The following is a 25,730-nucleotide window of genomic DNA, read 5'->3' as shown; positions in this document are numbered from 1 at the left end:
CAATTCGCAACTCCACGAAGGAAATGTGCGGCATAAAAGAAAGTTGGTAGGCATCTTTCTCCTTCAGAAAGATGATGCCTGTTCTAGTTTTGCACCAGTCGTCTAAGAGTGGCGCTAGTAGCACCACAATGAGGATGCAAATCAGGTTTGCTTTAAATACACGCCGTAACGGCCGTGAGCGTTAGTTATCTTTGAGATCGGATGTGGTGAGCTGACATTAGTCAAGAATGCCTTTAAGACGACAAGGACACTATTATCAACTCCTCACTGAGTTTGAACAACGTCGTGCAATAGAGCTACGAGAAGTCGGATATTCCTTCTGCAGTACTGCAGAAATGCTTGACAGGAATGTAGCCACAGTACTTGACTTCAGGCAGCGGTGGTCACGAGAATGCACGGTCGCAAGATGACCGGGCTCTGGACGATCACGTGGCACTACCGAGAGAGAAGACTATCGGATTCGGTATATGGCTCTGGTGCGTCGTACTGCATTTGCAGCAGGAATTGAGGAGCATTTGGCACCACAGTGACACAGCGAACTGTTACAAATCGGTTACATCAAGGAGAGCTCCGCGCCAGAGGCCCTATAGCGTGCATTCTACTGACCCCAAACCACCGCCATTTGCGAAATGAACTGGCAGACACCTGAAGAAAGACACAGATAGTTCAGGGAAAAACTACATACTAAGTTTCAGTAACTAGTTTTAGATCAGGAATCTTGGAATATACTACAACGCCCCCACGGGGATCGCGAGGACCAAATTAAATTAATTACAATGCATGCAAAGGCGTATAAACAGTCGTTCTTCTTTCTCTCCTTACATGAATGGAACGGGAAGAATCCGTAATTAGTACTTTAGGAAGTACCCTCTACCATACATTTCATAGTGGTTTGCAGAGTATGGATGTAGATATACCGTGGTTCGACAAAAATGTGGAAACACTGTGAGGAATGGAATGCATAAATGCATAAATGCTGTTGCTAGCCAAAGCTGCTCGTTCTGCTGTTGTATTTGGTCACGAACGGGGTCTGTGCAATTCCCTCAACGTATTGCAAGTGTCAGTCTTGGTCAGAACAGTGTTCTGTGTAGCTTTAAGATTATAATGTCAGAGGTGGGCAAGTTGTTGTTGTTTTTTGGTATTTGCTACTGTCACCAAGGTAGCTGAAGTGGTTGGTATTTCAAGAAGCAACGTATCAAAGATTTATACTGTGTGGAAGGAAAGCGGGAAAACATCATATCCTAAATCACAACGCGGACGAATGTGTATTCTGAGTGATCGTGAGAGATGATAATTCAAAAGGACTGTGACGAAAAATAAGAGAACTACAGCTGCAAAAGTCACTGCACACCTGAATGCCGCACTCGCAAACCCTGTCAGCAACCAAACAACGCGAAGGAGGATTCATAAGTAGGGAATTGCAGAGCGATCTGGAATTCCAAAACCAAGAACAGCGATTTAATGGTCGTAACAGGAAAACGTGGTGCCAAAGCCAGAAAACCTTCAGTATGGAGCAATGGAAGAAAATCATTTCATCCGATGAGTCTTGTTTCACACTGTCTCCAACCACTGGGTGAGTTTATGTTTGGCATACACATGTCCCTAGTAAGCCTAAAATAAAGACAGCTTGCTTCCAAGAGTGAAACATGGCGAGGACTCAGTGATGAATTGCGCAGCCATACTGTGGTATTCCTTGGACCCCACGGTTGCACTGCAAGGTCACTTTACTGCCAAGGATTGTGCGATATTTTGACTGCTCATATCCATTTCATGGAACTGCATTTGTTCACCAATACTGATGCTATGTTCCAAGAAGAAATGGCTCCTCTCCACACAGCTCATATCGTCCAGGACTGGTTTGTGACCAAGAGATTGAATAGTCGCTCCTCCCTTGGCCACCACCAGGCACATATCTCCATGTTATTGACCCTTTATGGTCTAATTTGTAAAGAAGCGTGAGTGATCGCTATCCACTTGCATCATAGTTATCTGAACTTGCCATTATTTTGCAGGAAGAATAGTATAAGATCCCCTTGAAGGCCGTGCAGGACCTGTACTTAGTCAGTCTGAGACGACTAGAAGCTGTTTTGAATGACAACGATTTTCGTACACCGTATGTAGATGTAGATGCAGACTAGTGTTGGTAAATGATCAAGTAACCAAGTTCCTCCTGCATGTGGTTCGTCCTAAGGCCTGCATATTGCTTTATGCTTCTACAGAGATAGCTGTGTATTACAACATTGATCAAGTGAACAGGAGCAGTAGTGAATAAGGCATTCAACGCGTTGTAGCCTTCCTGGAGGTGCACCTTTGTGTGTCCCCTACTGTTGCCGCACCAAGCCTTGCACGGCATATGTGCTCACTTCCACACACACACACACACACACACACACACACACACATAGGGGCGCGTGCACGCGCATGCGCGTACGCTTCCGTACTTCTGTGTAGCAGGATACTCCTTTCCTTACAGCAAAGTTCAAACCGAGTGAGGTGGCGAAGTGGGAAGACTCAGGAATCACAGTCAGAAGGACAGCGGTTCGAGTCTCCGTCAGAACATCCACATTTAGGTTTCTTTCTCATCATTCCCCAGTCCAAGCTTATGCTTGGATAACTGCAGGAAACCTAAATGTAGATGGCCTGACAGGAGTATGAACAGCCGTTCGCCTAACTGTGTGTATCTGGGTCATTCTACTTCGACACCTCCCTCGGTTTTTGTGATGAGATTTGGTGAATACAGAGGATGCCGTCTGTGTAGTTCTTAACGTTTTATTGTGTTAAGAGGTCTTCGCATTGACAAATATTATAATCTTGTAATTGTTCACAGGTTCACGTGAGGTAATCATTTTTTATGTGGCCCACTCTTCCTGTTCGAGTACTTCCCAAAACTGGTTTTTCCAGCAGATTCCAACAACAAATAATATACAATATCTGCAGCATGTCAGTTGTTCACATTGTATTTGATGTGCAATGTGGAGCAGCAATGGAAACGCTGGACTCTCGTTCAGGAAGATTACCGTTTTCTGGGGTTTCTCTACCTCATTTCATGCGAATGATGTGATGGCTCCTAAACCAAGGTTATTCCCAATATCTTTCCCACTGCCCTTTCAAATGAGATAGTGCCCCTTTGTAATAATCGTAATTCAAGGCACCTTTAATTCTATCCTTCATGACCACAGAGCAAGGACAACGGGCTGGCTAAAAATCCAAGGACATGTTTAATAACGCCCCAACTTTCTTAGTATAGTTGCATTGCTAGTCTTGGCTGAAAACGGTAGCCTTTATATGCATGTAGAGTGTTATTTATTTATATAACTCAGGTACCGATGTATTTCAAGGAACTTTCTAAGAATTTCGTGTCCTGAATTCAAAAATTGCATTAATATTTCTCGAAGAGCTCACATTTCTAACATATAAGATTTTAGTGAAATATATGTTATTCTATTTTATGTCCAAATATAAAATGACACAGTAGTTTTACTATTATGAAAATGTTGTTTTATGCAATATAAAGGGAAAGGTTATTAGCACTCCGTCTTCAGGCCACAAGTGGCCCACCGGGACCATCCGACCGCCGTGTGATCCTCAGATGAGGATGCGGATAGGAGGGGCGTGTGGTCAGCACACCGCTCTCCGGTCGTTGTGATGGCTTTCTTTGACCGGAGCCGCTACTATTCGGTAGAGTAGCTCCTCAATTGGCATCACGAGGCTGAGTGCACCCCGAAAAATGGCAACAGCGCATGGCGGCTGGATGGTCACCCATCCAAGTGCCGACCACACCCGACAGCGCTTAACTTCGGTGATCTCACGGGAACCGGTGTATCCACTGCGGCACGGCCGTTGCCTAAAGGTTATTAATGAAGCCATCTAGTCCCTGAACACTTCGGAAGCTTCTTTTCCATGACATACTTGAAAATATTTTGGAGCAGTCCATTTCTAAATTCCAGCACTAATCAGGCATCATGTGCATATCCAATCTTCGTTGCTACCGGCCGTCCATAGTTTTTGTTGTGACTTGGCAAGACAGCCAAGCCACTATGATTGGTAGCCGAAAGGCACGCGTTAAAGCTCACGCAGGCTGGCGTTGGGTCTGGAACAGTTAAGGGAATTTATAGTAGCAAATAAAGTACGTAGCTGAGGGAATACTTAACTTTAATTCATAATTGGTGAACATCGGTCTGACGGTACATGTTTCACAAGATAAATAGCAAATGATAATGGCGCCTTGCTAGGTCGTAGCAAATGACGTAGCTGAAGGCTATGCTAACTATCGTCTCGGCAAATGAGAGCGTAATTTGACAGTGAACCATCTCTAGCAAAGTCGGCTGTACAACTGGGGCGAGTGCTAGGAAGTCTCTCTAGACCTGCCGTGTGGCGGCGCCCGGTCTGCAATCACTGACAGTGGCGACACGCGGGTCCATCGTATACTAGCGGACCGCGGCCGATTTAAAGGCTACCACCTAGCAATTGTGGTGTCTGTCGGTGACACCACATTCCTCCCCCGCAAATCGACGAACGGTTGTGTTATAAGGCTTCCGCCCGCCGTGGGGACGACCCCATGTTGACGTATGCGACGAGGTGGGGAGCCTAACAACAGGCGAGGCTGTGCCACCCGCACCCTGCCATTCGGTCCGAGGGGAGCTAGGAAACGCCTGAAAACCTAGTCCAGGGTGCACGCCAACATGCGGTGTATGCGCCGGTAGAAAGACAGAAGGGGCCGAAGGGTCGACCTCCATCGAGTCGGGGCACCCGACGGGCGAAGACGCCATGTGGTCCGGAGCGGGCAAGAGTTCCATGTCGGAGGACAGCTGGTCACGGGAAGCGAACGGCGGCGCGTGACCCATGAAGGCGCCCGGCGGTGGCAGCGACGTGTCCACTGCGGGCGTCGCCGGCGGGAGAACAGGCGGCGGCGGCGGCGGCGGCGGAGGCGGCGGCGGCGGCGCGTCGCCATGGGGCAAAATGGAAGGCAGCGTCGGTAACACCTGGGGCTGAGGCGAGCCAGTAGATGGGTCCCCAGGGCGCTGACCGGACGGCACCGTCGCTGAAAGCAGACGGGGAGTGGCAGATCCTGTGCGACGACAGAGGCGCAGCTGATTGAGATACCAACGCACCTCACCAGAGGCCCCCAAAACCAGATACACAGCGCGGCCGAGGCAGCGAAGAATGCGCCCTGTGAGCCAACGCCGTGAACCTCGATAGTTGCGATAATAGACAACGTCGCCTGGAGCAAAAGCAGGTGGCTGCCGCTGCACAGGAACCTGATGCGGCGGATGTAGCAAAGACAGCAAGGTTCGATGAGGGCGACCGTGAAGCAGCTCAGCCAGCGAGCGACCATCTCGGGGCTGAGAGCGATACGAGGACAAAAAGAGCAATAACGCGTCCTCCCGAGAATCCGACTCTTTCAGCTTCAACATCTGTGACTTGAAAGTCCGGACCAAACGTTCAGCGGCACCGTTTGACTGTGGCGAAAACGGCGCGGACGTCAGATGTTGAATACCATTGGCCTTGCAGAATGACTGAAATTCTGTGGACATGAATTGTGGGCCATTGTCGGAAACAATAGTCTGTGGAAGACCATCAATGCAAAAGATAGCGGATAACGCTTGGATGGTGGCAAAAGACGTCGTGGAAGACATCCGGACAACAAAAGGAAAATTACTGAAGGAATCGACCAGGACCAACCATCGAGCATTCCAGAAGGGACCAGCAAAATCTATGTGTAAGCGTTGCCAAGGGGAAGTGGCTTTTGGCCATGCAAAGAATTTCCGCAGTGGTGCGGATTGTTGTGCGGCACACGCCACGCAAGAAGAGCACATTTGTGTAATCGCAGCATCGATTCCGAACCAAGTACAGTGCTGACGAGCAAGTTGTTTCGTTCTCACTATACCCCAATGTCCTTGGTGGAGAAGCCGTAAGACAGAGGACTGTAACGAACGTGGGACCACGACCCTGGTCTGATCATTATCAGAACGCAACAGCAAAACACCACGTCGTACAAAAAGTCTCTCCTTGTGAGCAAAAAATCGGCAAACCAACGAATCCTCGATCCGTGACTTTGACAAGGGCCATTGCTTAGCAACAAAACGCAAAACGGTAGCAAGGACAGGGTCGGCAGCTGTGGCTGTAGCTACACGACGAAAATCAATCGGAAACGATTCGACCACGTCATCGGTTTCCGAATAAATGAACATGCAAGCAAGTTCGGAGGAATCGAATGCTCTATCCTCAGCAACCGGCAAACGGGACAACGCATCGGCGTTTCCGTGCTTAGCAGTGGACCGATACAAGATATCGTAGCGGTACTGTGAGAGGAATATAGACCAGTGAATGAACTGCGCTGTACGTGGAGGTACAGGCTTGGTCGGATGAAAAAGCGATGTCAAAGGTTTGTGGTCTGTGATGATGGTAAAGTGATGACCATACAAGAAATCATGAAACTTTGTAACACCAAAGACGAGAGCCAATGCTTCTTTCTCGGTCTGTGAATAATGTCTTTGCTCAGACAAGAGCAATTTGGACGCAAAGGCAATAGGGCGATCGTGCGATCCATCTTTGTGCGCAAGCACAGCACCGATCCCGAAATGCGATGCATCCACCATCAACAAAAGGGGTTTCTGGGGATCGAATGGCGTAAGGGAAGTATTGGAAAGCAATGCCGATTTCAACTGGCGAAAGGCGCGTTCGCATTCCGTCGTCCAGACGAACGGAACACCTTTACGGCGTAAGCGATGAAGCGGAGCTGAAATGGAAGAGGCATGCGGCACATATCTGTGATAATAGTGAATTTTTCCCAGCACCCCCTGTAGCTGCTTCAAATTCTGCGGCGAAGGCAAGTCTTGTATGGCACGGAGGTGCTCGGGACTGGGATGTATGCCTTGGGCATTGAGTACAGGTAGGGCAATTCACGAGCAAAAAACACACATTTGTCCTTCCGCAAGCGAAGACCATTTTGTCGCAAGACCTGAAATAATGTTCTGAGATTGGCTAAATGTTCTTCTTCCATCTTTCCGGAGATCACAGTATCGTCCAGATAGTTTGCTGCAGTAGGGACCGACGCACAAACAGTTTGTAGATATTGCTGAAACAATGCAGGGGATGCACACCCGAATGGCAGTCGTTTGAATCGGTACAAACCAAGATGCGTGTTAACAACCAAAACGCGCTGGGATTCTTCATCCACCGGGATTTGCAAGTACGCATCTGTTAGGTCCAACTTCGAAAAATATTTACCCGGGCACAGTTTGTCAAAAAGATCTTCCGGGCGGGGTAAAGGAAAAGTAGCAGTCACTAGTTGTGGATTCACTGTTGCCTTGAAGTCCACACAAAGTCTCAATTTTCCGGAAGGTTTTTGCAAAATTACTAAGGGTGAAGCCCAGAGAGAAGCCTGCACACGTTCAATCACACCTTGTGATTCCCAATCGTTTAATGTTCTTGCGACCTCATCACGCAATGCGTGGGGAACATTGCGCGCTCTGAAAAATTTCGGTTGCGCGTTGACTTTCAGTTCCAAATGTGCTTTATAGTTCTTAGCGCAACCAAGGCCTGGTGCAAAAATGTCTGCAAATTCTTCACATAGACGAGAAACACTGGCTGAAGGCACAGTATGGTTCACTGAGATGACCTGATTGACTATAGACAAGTTAAACAACTGAAATAAATCGAAACCAAACAAGTTCACTGCAGAAGAAGAACGAACTATGTAAAATGACACAAGTTTTGTTTGTCCCTTGTATGTTGCAAGAAGGCTGCACTGTCCTAACACAGGGATCGCCTGTCCGGAATAACTAGTTAGCTTAACATTTGCAGCATGCAACGGAGGTGTGCCCAGCTGTTTGTACGTGTCGTGATTGAGCTGTGAAGCCGCAGCTCTGGTATCGAGCTGGAATGGTATCACTGTTCCGTTAAGGCCAAATCAACAAAAAGTTTATTGTCTTGCTGACGACAAGAGCGACTGTCTCGTGCAACGTGAACTGACACTGGTACAGAATCACTTGCGACAAGACGGGATTGCCTGCGATGTCGACGCACACTATTTGTGGGACGAACACAGTCACTGTTAGAGAGAGTAGCACTGGTGGAATGAACTACATGAATTTCCATGGGCAAAGGTTCACGAGCCCGAGTGTTCTTGGTTCGATTCCGGCGTGAAGCAAAGGGCCTGGAATGGTTGTGAGCTTCCAATCGGAGCTTTTTCTGGCAAACACTCTGAACATGTCCTTTTTTATTACAGAAAAAGCAAATAGCCTGGCGTGACGGGCAGTTCTCACGCGGATGTCTAGTAGCACACTGCGGGCATGATTTCACTGCATTTGCATGCCGGCGTGAGACATGTGGCTGAGAGCCAGGCGGCTTTGGTGCGGCCGGGCGCGAGGACTGTTTACTGTTCCGTGCAGCTCGCCCGGCGGGCCAGTTAACCTGACACACGGGTGGCGAAGTTTCAAATGATTCCTGAGCAAAGTCAAGTGTGTCCTGCCGATCCAATATGTCCATCACTTGTTGAAGGGAGGGATTGACTAGTTTCAAAATCTGTTCCCGTATACGAACATCTGAAACGTTCTGTGCAATTGCATCATGCACCACAGTATCTGAAAAAGGGAGTCCACATTCACACTCAAAAGCACAATCCCTAGTAAGGCCTTGCAAGAATGCAACCCACTCCCTATTAGTCTGACCGGCCGTACGTTTTGTATGAAAGAAGGTATACCTTTTTGCAACCACATTGACTGATTCTTTGAAATATGCATCTAATGCAGACAAAATTTCTTCGTAGGACAGAGTTGCTACGTCGCGTCAGGGAAATAATTTCACTATCACACGGTACATCTGGACGCCTACGGATGCTAACAAAAAAGGCTGCAGCTCGTTACCTTGAATTCTGTAGGCGGCGAGATGGAATCCAAATTGGCGTGACCACTCCGTCCAGCTTTCCAGTGCAGCATCAAAAGGACGAAAAGGTGGTGCAACTGCGTGTTGTCGCTGCGGTAGCGGTGAAGCGGCGGCTGCCGCATCGTTTTGCAGTGCACGTTGACCCTGGACGAGCTGTCCAAGGGCATCCAATAAGGCCTGCGTCTGCTGAGTCTGCAAGCGATAAAATTCGGACAGTACATCTGGAGATTGTGGCGAAGCCATGACACAAGGAAATCAATACGAACGCAAAATCCTCGTCGCCAATTTGTTGTGACTTGGCAAGACAGCCAAGCCACTATGATTGGTAGCCGAAAGGCACGCGTTAAAGCTCACGCAGGCTGGCGTGAGGTCTGGAACAGTTAAGGGAATTTATAGTAGCAAATAAAGTACACAGCTTTGTTTCCAGAATGAGATTTTCACTCTGCAGCGGAGTGTGCGCTGATATGAAACTTCCTGGCAGATTAAAACTGTGTGCCCGACCGAGACTCGAACTCGGGACCTTTGCCTTTTGCGGGCAAGTGCTCTACCAACTGAGCTACCGAAGCACGACTCACGCCCGGTCTCACAGCTTTAATTCTGCCAGTATCTCGTCTCCTACCTTCCAAACTTTACAGAAGCTCTTCTGCCAGGAAGTTTCATATCATCGCACACTCCGCTGCAGAGTGAAAATCTCATTCTGGAAACATCCCCCAGGCTGTGGCTAAGCCATGTCTCCGCAATATCCTTTCTTTCAGGAGTGCTAGTTCTGCAAGGTTCGCAGAAGAGCTTCTGTAAAGTTTGGAAGGTAGGAGACGAGATACTGGCAGAAGTAAAGCTGTGAGACCGGGCGTGAGTCGTGCTTCGGTAGCTCAGTTGGTAGAGCACTTGCCCGCGAAAGGCAAAGGTCCCGAGTTCGATACTCGGTCGGGCACACAGTTTTAATCTGCCAGGAAGTTTCATATCAGCGCACACTCCGCTGCAGAGTGAAAATCTCATTCATATAGGAACCAATCCACGTACATGTGATTTAGAATGGCACAAAACTGACTTACAGTTGCACATTTCGTGTAGAAGTACATGTTAAACGTTATTGATCCAAAAAATTAGAGGAACAGAGGAAAACTGATTTCGTATTTAGATTCAGCGCCCCAACTATAACTAAAATCAATTCTAAAATCTTAAATACAAAAAAAGTTTCATATTGACCTGTATAATTACTACATTTCTTGATTTCTCTAAGTATTTTAAAACAGAGTAACGTCGTGTTACGCTGATGAGCAATTATTAATGTTAGTAATACGTGTACAGGGCGCCAATGTAAATTTGCCTTCTTCAGTCTGATGAGTTAAATGAACAATAATTTATTTCTTCTTAAGATACTAGATACATTGTCATTGAACGAAGACTAGTTTCATTGTTTAGTTTACATCTATGATGGCCACACTGTGCAAAAACAGAATGATAGGGTTTTCAACGATTCTTTTTTCTTTTTTATCATGTTCTTTTAACGTATATCAGTTTCGTTTTCTAATTAACATCCGTGAAAAATCAGAACGCCTAGCCTCACAAATGACAAAACAACTACACTGCAGATGACACATTATGTGCTGTAATGTGAATTTGTGGGAAACCCATTACACACTTACATGTAAACATTGTTTTGGAACAGAAATCAGAATCTATCAGTGGTTATCGTTTATGATATCCTGGTAGAACATTGTAAGGACGATCGAAAATACACTGCTCTCCATTTAAACGAATCATCAGGAAAGTTAGAAAAGTATTACGTTTTACTTATAGTGCGCGTACAGTGTCGTAGGAAGGGAGCGTGATTAAGTCTGTTGGTGACTTGGAAGTTTACAGGCTCCGAAATTTACATGGTACAGTCACATTAATTGATCAAAGTCTGTGTTTGATGTCAGCATGCAATAATCACTCACAGACGATAGGTGACAGCACTAGCAGTGGAGTGTATATAAAGCGTGTTATGGAGAGGTCAAAAACAGTGGAGTCATTATTGTAAAGCGGAAAAGTAATTATTTATATGACGTCCAACAGGGGCTTGATCATTGGCTTTCGGTCAGCGGTGATAGCATTTCTGAAACAGCTAAGTTTGTGAACTGTTCACGAGTCATTATTGTTAAGTTATAGGCCTATCGTGCTATGCAAAATGGCGCTATCCAAAACTGGCAGTTCCTTATGGGCCATGGACGACAGAGGTGAATGACGACTGTGGAGAAGTGTATGGGCGAGTAGAGGTTCAATCGTTAAGCAACTGATCACCCAGATGATCCAAGTGGCTATCAACATTTTATGTTCCATCAGTCGGATAGCTGTTGGTACGTATGGCATGAAACGTCTCGAAGGAAACACTCTGCAACCAGGAGGGAGCCTAATGATCTCGGGAATATGTTTCTGGCTTTCTAGGTACTCTCGTCATTCGGGAGGCACAATGGACCAACTCAAGTATTTGTATCCATCTGTCCTTCGCAACCATATCCACCTCTACATGCAGTTTGTGTTTGCATGACTCAATAGCATCTACAAGCAGGATGAAGCAACGCCCGCTGAATCACGCAGAGCTAACTGGTAATCAGGATTGTGGAAAGGGCCAAGGGAGTTGCGGTCGATTTCATTTCACAATTGTAATTTATTATCATTTAGTTCACAAATACACTTTTGAAAGAATTAAATTTGCTTTGCGGGTGAAGGCCTCCAAACAGATGCTTTAGAATAAGTTCAACTTTGAAAAGACATGACACACAGTTAAATTTACGAATAAGATAAACCGTATACATATATGAGATCAGCATGCGGAGCGCCTGAAGGCCGCCGAATTAAATCTTCAAAATTCCAAATATGCTATGATGATTACTGAGGGCAGAAGGCCACAGTGTTTTAAGATGCTAACAGAGCTGATGGCCCACATGGTGCACAGAAAGAGATTAACAAACGCAATAAGATGGCTAAAGCCCGCAAAGTTAAATTCTGCAAATGAAGGAAATATATATGTTGCAAAAATCGGTAAAACAATATATTAAGTTTACAAATTTCCTTTTGCAACACCAACGGCGGAAGACCCACAATAACTTGTAAAATCTTTCAGAGTAAATTACAATAACTTTTCAAGAGCAAAAAAATGGTTCAAATGGCTCTGAGCACTATGGGACTCAACTGCTGCGGTCATAAGTCCCCTAGAACTTAGAACTACTTAAACCTAACTAAACTAAGGACAGCACACAACACCCAGCCATCACGAGGCAGAGAAAATCCCTGACCCCGCCGGGAATCGAACCCGGGAACCCGGGCGTGGGAAGCGAGAACGCTACCGCACGACCACGAGATGCGGGCTTTTCAAGAGCAGAAGGCAATAATGTTTGGACTTGACAGAAACTCTGAGAACACGTTTCCAGGGCTGAAGGCCTTGCCCAATTGAAAATATAAAATACAGTAAAGCCCCAAAAACTTTTTTAAAATAAATTACAACAATATTAACACTGCCAAAGAATAATTAAGGGAACAGCACTCAGGAGCCTCCAAGGCATCGGTCTGCCCTCCTTCACTTAAGCGAGACAGGCGGTGAGCTCAAGTACACTAGATTCGTCCGAACTCAACCAAGGGACAGCCACGGACCGACCAACCAAACGCTTGCTTGCCACGACAGAGTACACGAGAATTCAAGGCCCCCAAAAAGTTACCAGTATCACTATCCCCAAACAAACGCGTATGTGAACTGAGCTGCCGAAACTACACACCATGTTGGGTAGCAACAACCGATGAGGAAAAGATACTGCCTAAAAATTACGTTAGCGGCCAGGGCAGGTAACCAGGACACTAACGGCCACAAGGCAGAAAATTCCGCTGGTGCACTATGCCGCTGGATAAATTAATTTAATCAATTCCACCTGACGGCGGCTATCTCGAACGCTTCACTCGTTGTTGCTCATTGGAAAACCTCCACAACAGCAACGCCGGAACCAACAACATAATGCTCAAAACCACTTAACCTTCACGTCCTGGGCCGAAGACCGACGATGCTCGTAGCGATCGGACAGCTCCAGACCGACTCTTACACTGCGCAGAGACCGACAGGGGCCCAGTCGACTACGCCGCACGGAGATGTCCTCGGTCCAACCGACCAACCAACAATGCACCAAAGATCAGGCCCGGCTTAAGTGATGCGTGGCGGCTACGGTCAGGCGGGCGATGTCCACGGAGGGCTCACTGCTGCTGCAAGCTGGCGACCGGCTGGCCCAGGCTGCGCTCCAGACGCGTTGCAACTCCCTGGCAGGGTCCAACTCACGACGACCCGAACCGCCCGTGAACTCTCCTCCTCGCACGTTCCGACTCACCCCACGACAGATGACAACCGGGAAGTCATAGCAGCCGAGCAAAGATCCTACCAGAGGGGATATATCGATACGCAATACTAGAGTCGATGAAGGTCAGGCAAAACAGCAACTCAGTAGTGCCAGTAATTTAAATCAACCTGGTGAGATGGAAATACGTTAAAACAGGGTGTAAAATACCAAATGGTGGGACGGCGAGCCATACAAGGCTCATACAAGCAGGATGAAGCAACGTATCAAAAAGCTTGCAGTGTATGTGCGTGGTCTGAAGACCACCAGTATGGGTGTACTGTACTCCCGTGGGCATCAAATTCATCAGATTACTGGTAAACCAAATCGAGAATCTGTGGGACCAATTCCATCAGTTGTTCCTGTGATGGATTCTCAACCGAGAAACGTAGCTCAGCTGACCATAGCAGTGGAGTCAGCATGACTCTATATCCCTTCTGGTACCCTCCAGAAAATCGCTGACACTCTCTCTCCACATCTCGTGCTGCAAAAGGTGGTCATTCCAACTCTTGTCAGGTAGTGACATTAATACAGCTGGACTAAGCAGTACACAGAGCTGTCATTTCTGGCAACAACGATAGTTCCATTCCGGTTGGGCATCAAGCTTCAATGACACATACAGGTCCATCGCTCCATGCTGCTTCAGTTACATGCCAGTCATAGTAGCTGGCAAGTGAAGGCATGACAGTCTCTCGAAAACCCATGACCAAATGTTTTCAATGGGCGAGAGATCTGGAGAACGTGCTGGCCAGAACTATAGTCTTACACCCTCTGTATAAAGACAGGTCTGGACATCGCAGTTACCATGTGGTCTTGCGTCATCTTGTTGAAAGATAACGTTATGGAGCCTCAGAGCTATGGCATTGTCTCCGGTCTTAGGGCGAGGGCAATGAAGCGACTACTGTCCATGAAAACCGTAAATGGCCATGATATGGACCCAATGGCACTCAATATCATCATGAGAGGTGTTGGGACACGTATGACAATAATGGGAAAGTTGCAAACCCTGATGCTATACGCAGAAAAGAAGACATGGTGCCACTCCTGCATCCAGTGTCCCTCTGCTGCTGCATCAAGGGAAGCAGCAGCAATGGTCACCACGCTGGTAGTCCATCGTGCTCGAGACACCATCACACTCTCTGTGTGCATACTTGTACAAAAAAAAAATTTCCTGGCGTCTGGCGCCACGCTGGATCCTTCATGAGACTTGGTGTCATAGCCCAGTTGGACTGCTGTTCATGACTGCTTCTGCTGACGCTGAGGCCCAGTGAGGGAGTCAGCATCACAACGCCATCCGCCGTCTGCCGCCTGTCCGAGAGGTATGGTTCGAGCCCTAAGCTCAACCCCCTCCACCACTGAGGAGCGAAGAACAGCGGGGCCCCCGTACCGCTTGTCTTTCCGCCGGAACTACCTAATATAATATTCCATTTCTCAATGTTACTTCTTTTGAGGGGGGGGGGGTAGGGCGGGAAGTTGGGCAGAACTAAAAGTAAACGAGATGGGGAGGAGTTGAACATGCCAAATGTTTGGCTACAGTACCAAAATACTTCGAACTGCCACTGTCTCTAGATAGTCACAATCGTACTTCGAACGAAACGTGTATACATTGCTGATCATGAAAACTGCAACACCAAGAAGGCAGCTCGACATGTACAACTTGCGCCGGTATAGGGGATGGTGCGTGTGTGGTGATGGCATAGTTGGTGAAGAACCAGTGAAAATCCTGAGGACATGATTCTTCAGTTTCTCCCCGCGTATTTGTTGCTGACGAACAGCGCACCTGATGATGGCGACATGTCTGATCGCCGAAATATTGTGCCCGTTGGACACTATGAACCGGCAGTATATCCGTGGACTGTTCGAGCATCCTGAGGACAATTTAACAATATAACTTCATTTCATCCTCAATTCTACATGAGGTAGGGACGCCTCTCCTCTTGAGCTCTGTACAGTGCAGGTGGCGTCAGCTTCTAGAAAGGTGCCCAGTGATGGTGCGTCAGGAACTAGGCCCAGCTGTGAAGACTAGGCCATGGCCAGATGCCTCAGAACGCCAGGAATTTACAAGATACCGTGTGGATGACGGCAGTTCTATGTTGGCCAAACTGTTCGCACTATTGAACAGCGCCACATAGAACATGAAAGGTGTTGCCATTTGTGCTATCCCGAAAAGTCAGCTGTAGCAGAACATGCTCTGGAAAACGGACACCGAATTGCATTCGATAAGAAGTCTGTTACTAAACGAACTAATGGATTCTGGGATAGCGTGATAAACGAGGCCATAGAGATTAGAATTTCTGACAACACCTTCAATAGAGACGGTGGACTGCAGCTGAGTACAGCGTGAGATTTAGTGTTGAGGGAGTTGAAGCGGGCCCGGCAGTCGCGCGGCCGAAACGTTACCATATATCGAACGGGATCGAGCACCAGTGACGTCACGAGCGACGGCGCGGCTATATAAGCACGGCAATGACAACCACACGACAGTCATCCACTTGACAATGGCAGAGGAGATCTCTGCCGAAAGCTCGTGGGCAGTAAACCACTTGACGCAGCTTGAAACCCAAGAATGTTTTATTAACAATATACAACACTGCCTGCCGTTTAGTTTCCATAGGTATGACTTGTTCCAAGTAACTGTCGGTAAGCTGAATTTTACCTTGTACTTTATCTAACAGAAAACAGAAACTGTGAGTTCTCTAAGAAGCACATTGGATTCGCTCTGATAATCTCTTCGTCCAATGTAGTTTCGTACCCATTTCATCTGCTTCAATGTTTCTATCACTTCTTCTGCCTCGTACAGCATTATCTTTTCAGCAAAATGTAATGCTTGATTCACACTCGCTGTCTGACTCACCTTGGAGTACACACTCTACAGCGTGTTTATTAGAGCTACAAAATCACTTGCCACCTGACAATAATAGTGGCCTACTACGAACCAGCCATCTAGCTAGAAGCGTGTTCCCCTGCCGTAATTTAGTTAGTATTTATCCCATGAGCTTTTATTTCCACGTTAAAAATAAATGTTCGTTAACAAGTTTACTGTGATATTTGTATATTCTATGCTACTCGTTCAAATGGTTCAAATGGTTCTGAGCATTATGGGACTTAACATCTGAGGTCATCGGTCCCATAGAACTTAGAACTACTTAAACCTAAATAACCTATGGACATCACACACATCCATGCCCGAGGCAGGATTCGAACCTGCGACCGTAGCAGTAGCGCGGTTCCAGACTGAAGCGCCTAGAACCGCTCGGAAACTCCGGCCGGCTGCTACTCGTTGAGTGAAATTTTAATTTGATAAACCTGTCGCAAGCTTATATGGTGTCTCCTTCTGGTACACATCGGTTTCGGTCGAAATGGTCCGGTGTAAAAGGCCAGCCTACTATTCTGCTAGATAACCGCCTCAAAGACAACTGAGTAAAGTTTTCACTGAAGGAAAAAAGGACAACGACGGCATAGCAGCTGTAGATTTCTTCAAGACATTTCTGAAGCTTTTTAATCACCCCACGGTGAAGAGCACAGTGTGCTTCCGAAAGTTTCTGGACACACCATTAACCGTACTAAATATCATGTTAGATTACGTATGAGAGATTACACACATGAGTGAAAAGTGTGTCGTCAATACAGATATCGTGTTCCCTGGCAGAATGTGTCCAAGGAGAGAACTGATACGTCCGAATGAGACACGGCTGCAGAGAACCATTTTCTTCGACTCTGTCATAGAGAAGCAAGACAGAGATTCATCGTAAGAACCCTAAGAATCTGTCATTAATCTAAGAAAGAAGTTACTTGCTAAACATTCGTTATCGACCCCTACGTGACAATATTAATACAGACTACAAAGACGATCCAAAGAAGGCCGGCGCGCTTTGTCACGGCTTCGTTTAGCAGGCGCAAGATCGCTATTGAGACGCTATCAGAATCAAGTAACAGACGCTACAAGAGGGGCATGGTGCATCACAGGTTTACTGTTAAAATTGCCGCCAGAGCGTATTTGCCACGGAGAATAAGGCAACATATTACTTCCTTTCACAATCATGTAGCGCACCCACAACGAGAACATGTGCGAAAGTAGTGCTCATGCGGAGGTTTACTGACAGTGTTATTGTTTCCAAATGGAACAGTAAAGTTTTAAAATGATGGTGATACGAAAAGTATCCTCAGACACCCACCGTAATGTCGTTCATGCAGTATACAGGACATTAGAAAAAAGTATTCCATGAGAGGTAGTATAAAAGCCAAAAGAGGACAGAAATGTCCAGTAAACATGGTCCCTAAAATACAAACCTTAAGAGTTTTGAATAGGGTTACCAGATTGTACTCGAGGCATGCCCGGGGACCAACGAATGAGCAACAGACATTTGTGTAATTGGGGACAGAATTTGCTTAACAGATTTTTGAATATTCCAGTCACAATTTTTGGTGACATAATAAAATTAGCTTATTCTACTACTAATCACATGCTAATGCTGCCATTATAACTAATCGAACCCATACCAAAACAAATAAAAAAATGGTAAAAATTTTCTGTTATAAATGCGTAACTTATTATTCATATTTTTTGAGGTTCTCGCTGCGCTCAGGGGGGCCTTGTATTTAAGAACCACACCGTAGAAATCTTCACATGTCATTTTCAAGTTCATATGAACACAAATCTCGACATGCACTGTTCCAATGGATATTTCTTTTCTAGTATCTGACCATAAAGCACGCATTAAACCATGGCCCATAACGCGTGGGTCTAAGACCGGCGTGTCTCGGCTTCAATCGGTCCTTCTCGGAAGTACCCTTCGCTATTTGTTAGAGGTATGATGGATGCTCATAAATATAATGACTGCTCGCCCAAAAAGAAGCAGCCTATCAATCTATCGTGAAAAGGCTTTACAAATGAATCGGGATGACAGAACAGGGGGATGAGAGTTTTCAGCATCTATTACCGAGTTGCGTAATTGACATGTATAGCAAATTTGTTATGAAACGACATTACGACAGCATGCAGAAGAACTTAAAGACTTATTTGATAACGGTAAACAAAGAATTTCAACGATCGACACAGAGGGTTCATTGGTCTGTATAGCAAGAAAAAACTTTCGTGCTAAATTTATAGGCATGAGCAAGTGAAGAAATTGAAGTGAATTTCTAAAGTGCACACATTATACATTATTCCACTATCCTTTGCGACAGTTTTCGATAGAACTGAGCGAAGAGTATGGAGAATTTATATATTTCTTCAAAGTATGTTGCCGGCCGCGGTGGTCTCGCGGTTCTAGGCGCTCAGTCCGGAACCGCGCGACTGCTACGGTCGCAGGTTCGAATCCTGCCTCGGGCATGGATGTGTGTGATGTCCTTAGGTTAAAGTAGTTCTAAGTTCTAGGGGACTGATAACCACAGATGTTAAGTCCCATAGTGCTCAGAGCCATTTGAACCATTTTCAAAGTATGTTGGTTAAGTCATGGAGCATGCCTGACACGATTTTTCGATTCAGAGCATGCTTTACTGAATTTTTGAAGGAAAAAGGTGTGTAGGCGAGATAATCAGAACATCCGGAATGGATTGCAGACCTCGCATTTTAAGTATAATTGACTAAACACTGTCCATAGTAAAACACTGCAAGGTGAAAGAGAAGATATTTCGGATCTGATGCATTTAAAAGCAAAATCACATTGTAGAAAGAACAAATTCTGATAAAAAAAAACACGGTCCAGTTCCCTAAGTTCAAAGGCACTGAAGAAAACGCGAGGTTTGAAGAATTCATTGTGACTTTGAAAGAATTATAAGGATAGTTTTCTAAGCGTTTTTGAAGAAACTGCCATTGTAACACTTGTTTTCGAAAAAAATGGTTCAAATGGCTCTGGGCACTATGGGACTTAACTTCTGAGGTCATCAGTCCCTAGAACTTAGAACTACTTAAACCTAACTAACCTAAGGACGTCACACACATCAATGCCCCAGGCAGGATTCGAACCAGCGACCGTAGCGGTCTTGCGGTTCCAGACTGTAGCGCCTAGAACCGCTAGGCCGCACCGGCCGGCAACTATTTTCGAGACCGGTTTGCTGTTTCAGATGAAAGTGACTCTGTGCTTGTACAGATGTGACTGACTGATCTTCTGTGTAATTGCAGCTTTAAACACTAATCCTTTTATGTTAAAACTGTGCAGGACGTCTATATTATTTCCCTAAGGATATGTGTGTGTAAGGCGCTTTTTCGATTACGAAACTAAATAAGTGACTATTACCTCGCAAGCTGAGTTCGAAAATCAGTGAAATTGTCTCTGTCTGTCTGTAGGCCGAGAGTTTGTACCAGATGAAAACTACTTCTTCAGCATTACAAAAATAATTAGATAATACTGAAAATGTGTTTCTTTTGTGATCTCTGTTGTTGAGAAATATGAAACCAAATTGTATCTGCACGACTGCCTTACCCTCTCAGACAGTGTGACACGGCAGGGGGGGGGGGGGGGGATGATGAGTTCGACTGAGCACTATCCCATGCGGCTTATTGTACGCTACGCGAGCCCAGTTCTTGGCCAAGTTTGCACTGAACACTCGTTCATCGTGCACGTTACTGACAGGAATTGCGAGAACATGCTGCGTTATTTTGAAGAGATCTGGTGCACCAGCATTTTCGGAAGACTCACTACACCATTACAATATTTATTGTCTATCCTATCATGATGTGACACTTCAAATTTCAAATCAGAAAACTGAAGATACAGTTCGCTTCCATCGATACTAATTTTTAATTTCTTTCTCACTTCATCCAAGTCAATAAATGAATCCTTGACATAAATCTAGCATCGACATTATTTTATACACATTTTCACTCCCACTAAATTTTTCCACTTGTTGTGATAGTTTTATGATCCGTCAACTGTGCACTCCTTTGTAAGGTGTTCTACAGACTTCATATTGGTAAAACTCATCCTCCTTAGGCCGGCCGGAGTGCCCGAGCGGTTCTAGGCGCTTCAATCCGGAAACGCGCGACCGCTACGGTCGCAGGTTCGAATCCTGCCTCGGGCATGGATGTGTGTGATGTCCTTAGGTTAGTTAGGTTTAAGTAGTTCTAAGTTCTAGGGGGCTGATGACCTCAGATGTTTTGAACCATATCCTGCTTATGACACTCTGTTTATTTCTTCACTTCCAACAGAACCTCGTGAACATTTGTGGAAAGTGTGTCCTCTTTTTCCAAAAGTCAAATTGCTTCAGAATATACAGGTAAAGTCGCTTTTAAAAAATACAGAAAACGCTCTTGTAATGTTAGTGGACGCTGTTTTATTTTGACTTATTCTGATCTAATGAATTTCCAAATTAGGGGTGTGTATTACCTTCGCCCCATGCTACACTATACATCTTTAAAACTCGCCACGGCTTAACAAAACGCAACCGTTGACTGCAAAGACAACCATGACGCAACAGTTGTGTCGCAATATTTCACTATAGTCATTCTAAGGAATCTCGCAAAATGTGTTTATTTTTCGGAATTTTTTGATGATAAGGAAACGTCTGAATATATTTTAAAAACTAAACTTTCTACATCATATTTTATAAGTTTGAATCAAAGTTTAGCACAATTATGCAATACATTACAACTACAACTTGCTTTGACTGCGTTTGCGATTTCTTCTGTAGGCTGTATTATGTTTACCGAAATTAGCTGAAGCATGTTCAGCTAACTAAGAAACTGCAGTATTTGGTGTTAAACCATTTTCCAGTAAAATAGATTTTAGTTTATTTCACTTGGCTTCTACAGATTCATTTACATGTTGATAGAAATCAAGAACTTCGCTACATTTTCCGTTATCTTTGGAGAAGTGCATTACAACTATCGGATAACGATTTTTATTGCCCTTATTTGAAGCGTCTGAACCTAATGAAAACGAAACACTTTGCTTGAATTCCCTCAGCAGCTTCTCCTTAACATAAGGCAGAAGCAAATTTTTTACTAACACCTTGCTTTTAATTCGGCCGCATCTTACTTTCGTTGCTACAGAGGAGTCTCCGAAAACATGCGGGTATAACTTATTACCACAATCTTGACAATTATAAGAATGGTAGTGTAAGTCAAAGTTAATTCAATTCCAGTGATTTTGTCGTCTTCTGCAGAAAACTTTTTGGCAAGAATTTAAGTAGAAAAAAATGTGTGTGAAATCTTATGGGACTTAACTGGTAAGGTCATCAGTCCCTAAGCTTACACACTACTTAACCTAAATTATCCTAAGGACAAACACACACACCCATGCCTGAGGGAGGACTGGAACCTCCGCCGAGACCAGCCGCACAATCCATGACTGCAGCGCCTAAGACGGCTCGGCTGATCCCGCGCGGCATTTGAGTAGAGAATAAGTTTCTTTTTGTGTGATGATATTCGCTTTGTGTCTTTCTGATGATAAATGTTTATTCATGGTCTCCACGGCGTCATATTTAACAGCAAATGAGATGCTGCGTACAGTCATAACTATCAAATTTTGTTGTGAATTATGAAATCTAGTCTGTTCACGTACGATCCTACTGTTGCAACAATTGCCGGTAAACTGATAACTGGCCATAAACGAACGAACACAAAAAGTAGACATTGCCAGTTGACATGCTCCTGGGACTTATCAATGTTCCTTCAATAAAGTGCTAGCCGAATAATAATAACGCAAGAATGAAAATTTGTCATAATAAGAATAGAATCGTAGCGTTCTGATACAGTAAGCAATAAACATTCGAAGAAATTAAATCAAAACCATTCAAGTGTAAGGTGACAATTGAACCTGTAGACCAAGTCACTGTCCCCGAAAACCAGGAAAATTCATTCCAAGTCCGGGTACTCCGGGTAGAACACAGTGGGCCCACTCGCTCCAGAACCCGGACAGAATAGAAATAGACAGAAGGTGCGCGTTCCGGATTTAGTCACGCGAAATCTTGTGTAGACGGTACTGGTGCACACTCCTCCAATGCTGCCGTAATATTCCAGCAACAAGTCGAGTTATTATGTGCCGTCGCAGCTGCTGGTAAACAGTGAATCGGAGAACGCGTATTTGCTCGTGTTTGGTGTATGGTCGTTTTTGTATAGTGTGGCGGTGCCTCAAGGAGACAGTTATTGTGGAGTAATGCACAATATTCTGCAGTAATGCACAATATTGTGGAATTTGTTATGCAATAAGGCACAATAATTAATATTTATTAACCATCAGGTAAGTAGTTGCTTAAATACTGTACTGAAAATTAATCAATATACATTGTATTATGGATAATTCTGCAATTAACATTTTGAAAGATTTGTTTTTCAGTATCTACTTCCCATTCAAAAACCTGCACGTATATGCAAATATTTGACTTTGTGCAAGATGTATAGCGCAGATACTGACAGTAAAGTTGCGGTTGTGTGTCTCAAGTCGTAGACACACGGTTTCAAATGAGTGCTGAAAACGAAAAGCAATTGCGATTAATCTTGTCGAAATTGTGGACGAGGTGAAAAGAGGCTCAACGGAACGCGGCCTATTTTGATGTTGCCAATGAACAGTGGTTGGACGGATGAATTACTTTTGTTGGCGGTACTGTCTGCATTAATACTTTCGTTCATTATAACACTTCGTTCTTTATATTAATGTGATAATATCAATTTTGCATAATAGAGTGACGTAGCCACAGAACAGCAGCTCAGACAAAACTCTGAAAGAAAGACGTCTGGTCGGAATCGTTCCCCATCTGACAACTCTACGGGCAAGCAGCAATACCGTAAGGCGTAGAAAGAAGCACAGAAAGCAGTGACGAAAGAGATATCTGCCAACTTATATCTGAATATTATTATCTCGGATAAAATGACTAAGGCAAAATATGTCTTGGTACAAGATGTGACGAATAACAATCGTCGTTCGTCCATGTATCCATCGGATGCCAAAATATTGTCAGATAAAAACCGTTGTTATCCGCAAACAACGAGTATCACGGTAACTGATCGCACAGCGGAGATGCAGCTACAGGCACTACTGGACCATATTTCAACGTGGTTGACTGACGTGGCAAAAACGAAATATCGCGATAGTTTACACATTTCTTGACAACTGTAACTTGATTTGTAAGTGGGGCGGGGAAGGATCGATTGGTCAAGTACACAAGCAAAGTTTGTCAACGAGAACAGTAGTGATGCAAGTGTGTTCTTCAATTTCTTTGTACCTTTGGATTTACGTCTATCTAATTTTGGCCAATCAGGCCCATTTCATTGAACAACATTCGTTCACCAATACGCTGTGTTCTAAGAAGACATGGCTACTGTTCACACAGCGCACATCATCCAGGACTGGTTTGTGACGGAGAGAATGAATTGCCGCTCCTCTCTTGGCCACCAAAGTCAGAAATCTCCATATTATTGAACCTTTATGTCTAATTTGGAAAGAAGCGTGCGTGATCGCTATCCACTTCCATCATCGTCACCTAAACTGGCCACTATTTTGGAAGAAGAATAGTATAAGATTCCCTTGAAAGCCGTGCAGGACCTGTAATTAGTCATTCCGAGATGACTAGAAGCTGTTTTAAATGCCAACGGTTTTCGAACACAGTATTAGGCGTCGTAAGGTATCGTGTTGTTGGTTTTTCCATATTTTTGCCCACTCCCTGTAGATGTAGGTGCAGACCAGTGTTAGAAAATGATCAACTCACGAAGTTACTCATCGTGTGGTTCGTCCTACAGGCTGCAAATTGCATGAAGCTTCTACAAAGATGGCTGTGTACTACAACAATGATCAAGCGAACAGGAACAGTAGTAAATCCGGCACTTGACTATCCGCCAAACATAAACACTGTAGTCTTTCGCGTTACAATGCATTGTACCATTGCGTTTCCCCAACTGTTGCCCCACCCAGCCTTGCACCGAACATACGCTCACGTGAGCGCACACACACACACACACACACACACACACACACACACACACACACACACAAGAGCGCGCTTACGCGCATGCGCGTACGTTTCCGTAGTTCTGTGTAGCAGAATACTCCTTTCCTTAGAACAAAGCTCAAACGGAGCGAGGTGGCGACGTGGGTAGACCCAGGAATCACAGTCAGAAGGACAGCGGTTCGAGTCTCGGTCAGAACATTCACATTTAGGTTTATTTCTCATAATTCCTCAGTCTAAGCTTATGTTGGAAAACTGCAGGGAACCTAAATGTCGATGGCCTGACAGGGCTATGAAACGCTGTTCTCCGAACTGTGACTACTGGGTCATCCCACGTCGTCACCTCCCTGCGTTTTGGTGATGAGATTTGGTGATTGTAGTGAATGCCGTCTGTGTAGTTTTTAACGTTTTATTTTATCACGAGACCTTCGAATTGTCAAATATTATAATCTCGTACCTGTTAACCGGTTCATGTTAGGTAATTATTTTTGATGTGGTCAACTTCTCATGTTCGAGTACTTCCCAAAACTGGTTCCTTCATCAGATTCCAACAACAGATAATAAACGATATCCGCAGCACATCAGTAGTCAACATTGTATTTGATGTGCACTGTGGAGCAGCCATGGGAATACTGGACTCTCATTCATGAAGATTAACAACTCTTTAACTCATTTCATGTGAATGATGTGATGGCTCCTTAAACATGGTTACTGATAAATCCTTTCCCACTGTCCTTTCAAATGAGACACTGCACCTTTGTAATAATTCTGATTCAAGGCATCTTAAACTCTAACCTTCATTACCATAGAGCAAGGATAACGAGCTTGCTAAAAATCCAAGGACATGTTTAATAACTCTTCTGCTTTCTTAGAATAATTGCATTACCTAGTCTTGACTGAAAACGGTAGCCTTTAGATTCACGTAGAGAATTACTTACACTCCTGGAAATGGAAAAAAGAACACATTGACACCAGTGTGTCAGACCCACCATACTTGCTCCGGACACTGCGAGAGGGCTGTACAAGCAATGATCACACGCACGGCACAGCGGACACACCAGGAACCGCGGTGTTGGCCGTCGAATGGCGCTAGCTGCGCAGCATTTGTGCACCGCCGCCGTCAGTGTCAGCCAGTTTGCCGTGGCATACGGAGCTCCATCGCAGTCTTGAACACTGGTAGCATGCCGCGACAGCGTGGACGTGAACCGTATGTGCAGTTGACGGACTTTGAGCGAGGGCGTATAGTGGGCATGCGGGAGGCCGGGTGGACGTACCGCCGAATTGCTCAACACGTGGGGCGTGAGGTCTCCACAGTACATCGATGTTGTCGCCAGTGGTCGGCGGAAGGTGCACGTGCCCGTCGACCTGGGACCGGACCGCAGCGACGCACGGATGCACGCCAAGACCGTAGGATCCTACGCAGTGCCGTAGGGGACCGCACCGCCACTTCCCAGCAAATTAGGGACACTGTTGCTCCTGGGGTATCGGCGAGGACCATTCGCAACCGTCTCCATGAAGCTGGGCTACGGTCCCGCACACCGTTAGGCCGTCTTCCGCTCACGCCCCAACATCGTGCAGCCCGCCTCCAGTGGTGTCGCGACA

General features: G+C 45.4%; 1 non-coding gene across 1 annotated transcript; it reads right to left on the bottom strand.

The window, feature by feature from the left end:
- Positions 1 to 9,378: 9,378 nt before the first annotated feature.
- Positions 9,379 to 9,453, bottom strand: Trnal-caa (transfer RNA leucine (anticodon CAA)). The gene has a single exon. It is a non-coding gene; the product is annotated as a tRNA-Leu (tRNA).
- Positions 9,454 to 25,730: the final 16,277 nt, after the last annotated feature.

Source organism: Schistocerca cancellata, chromosome 4, assembly GCF_023864275.1.
Source record: "Schistocerca cancellata isolate TAMUIC-IGC-003103 chromosome 4, iqSchCanc2.1, whole genome shotgun sequence".
In the NCBI taxonomy this organism is placed as follows: Eukaryota; Metazoa; Arthropoda; class Insecta; order Orthoptera; family Acrididae; genus Schistocerca; species Schistocerca cancellata.
This window is presented reverse-complemented; position numbering and strand designations above follow the sequence as displayed.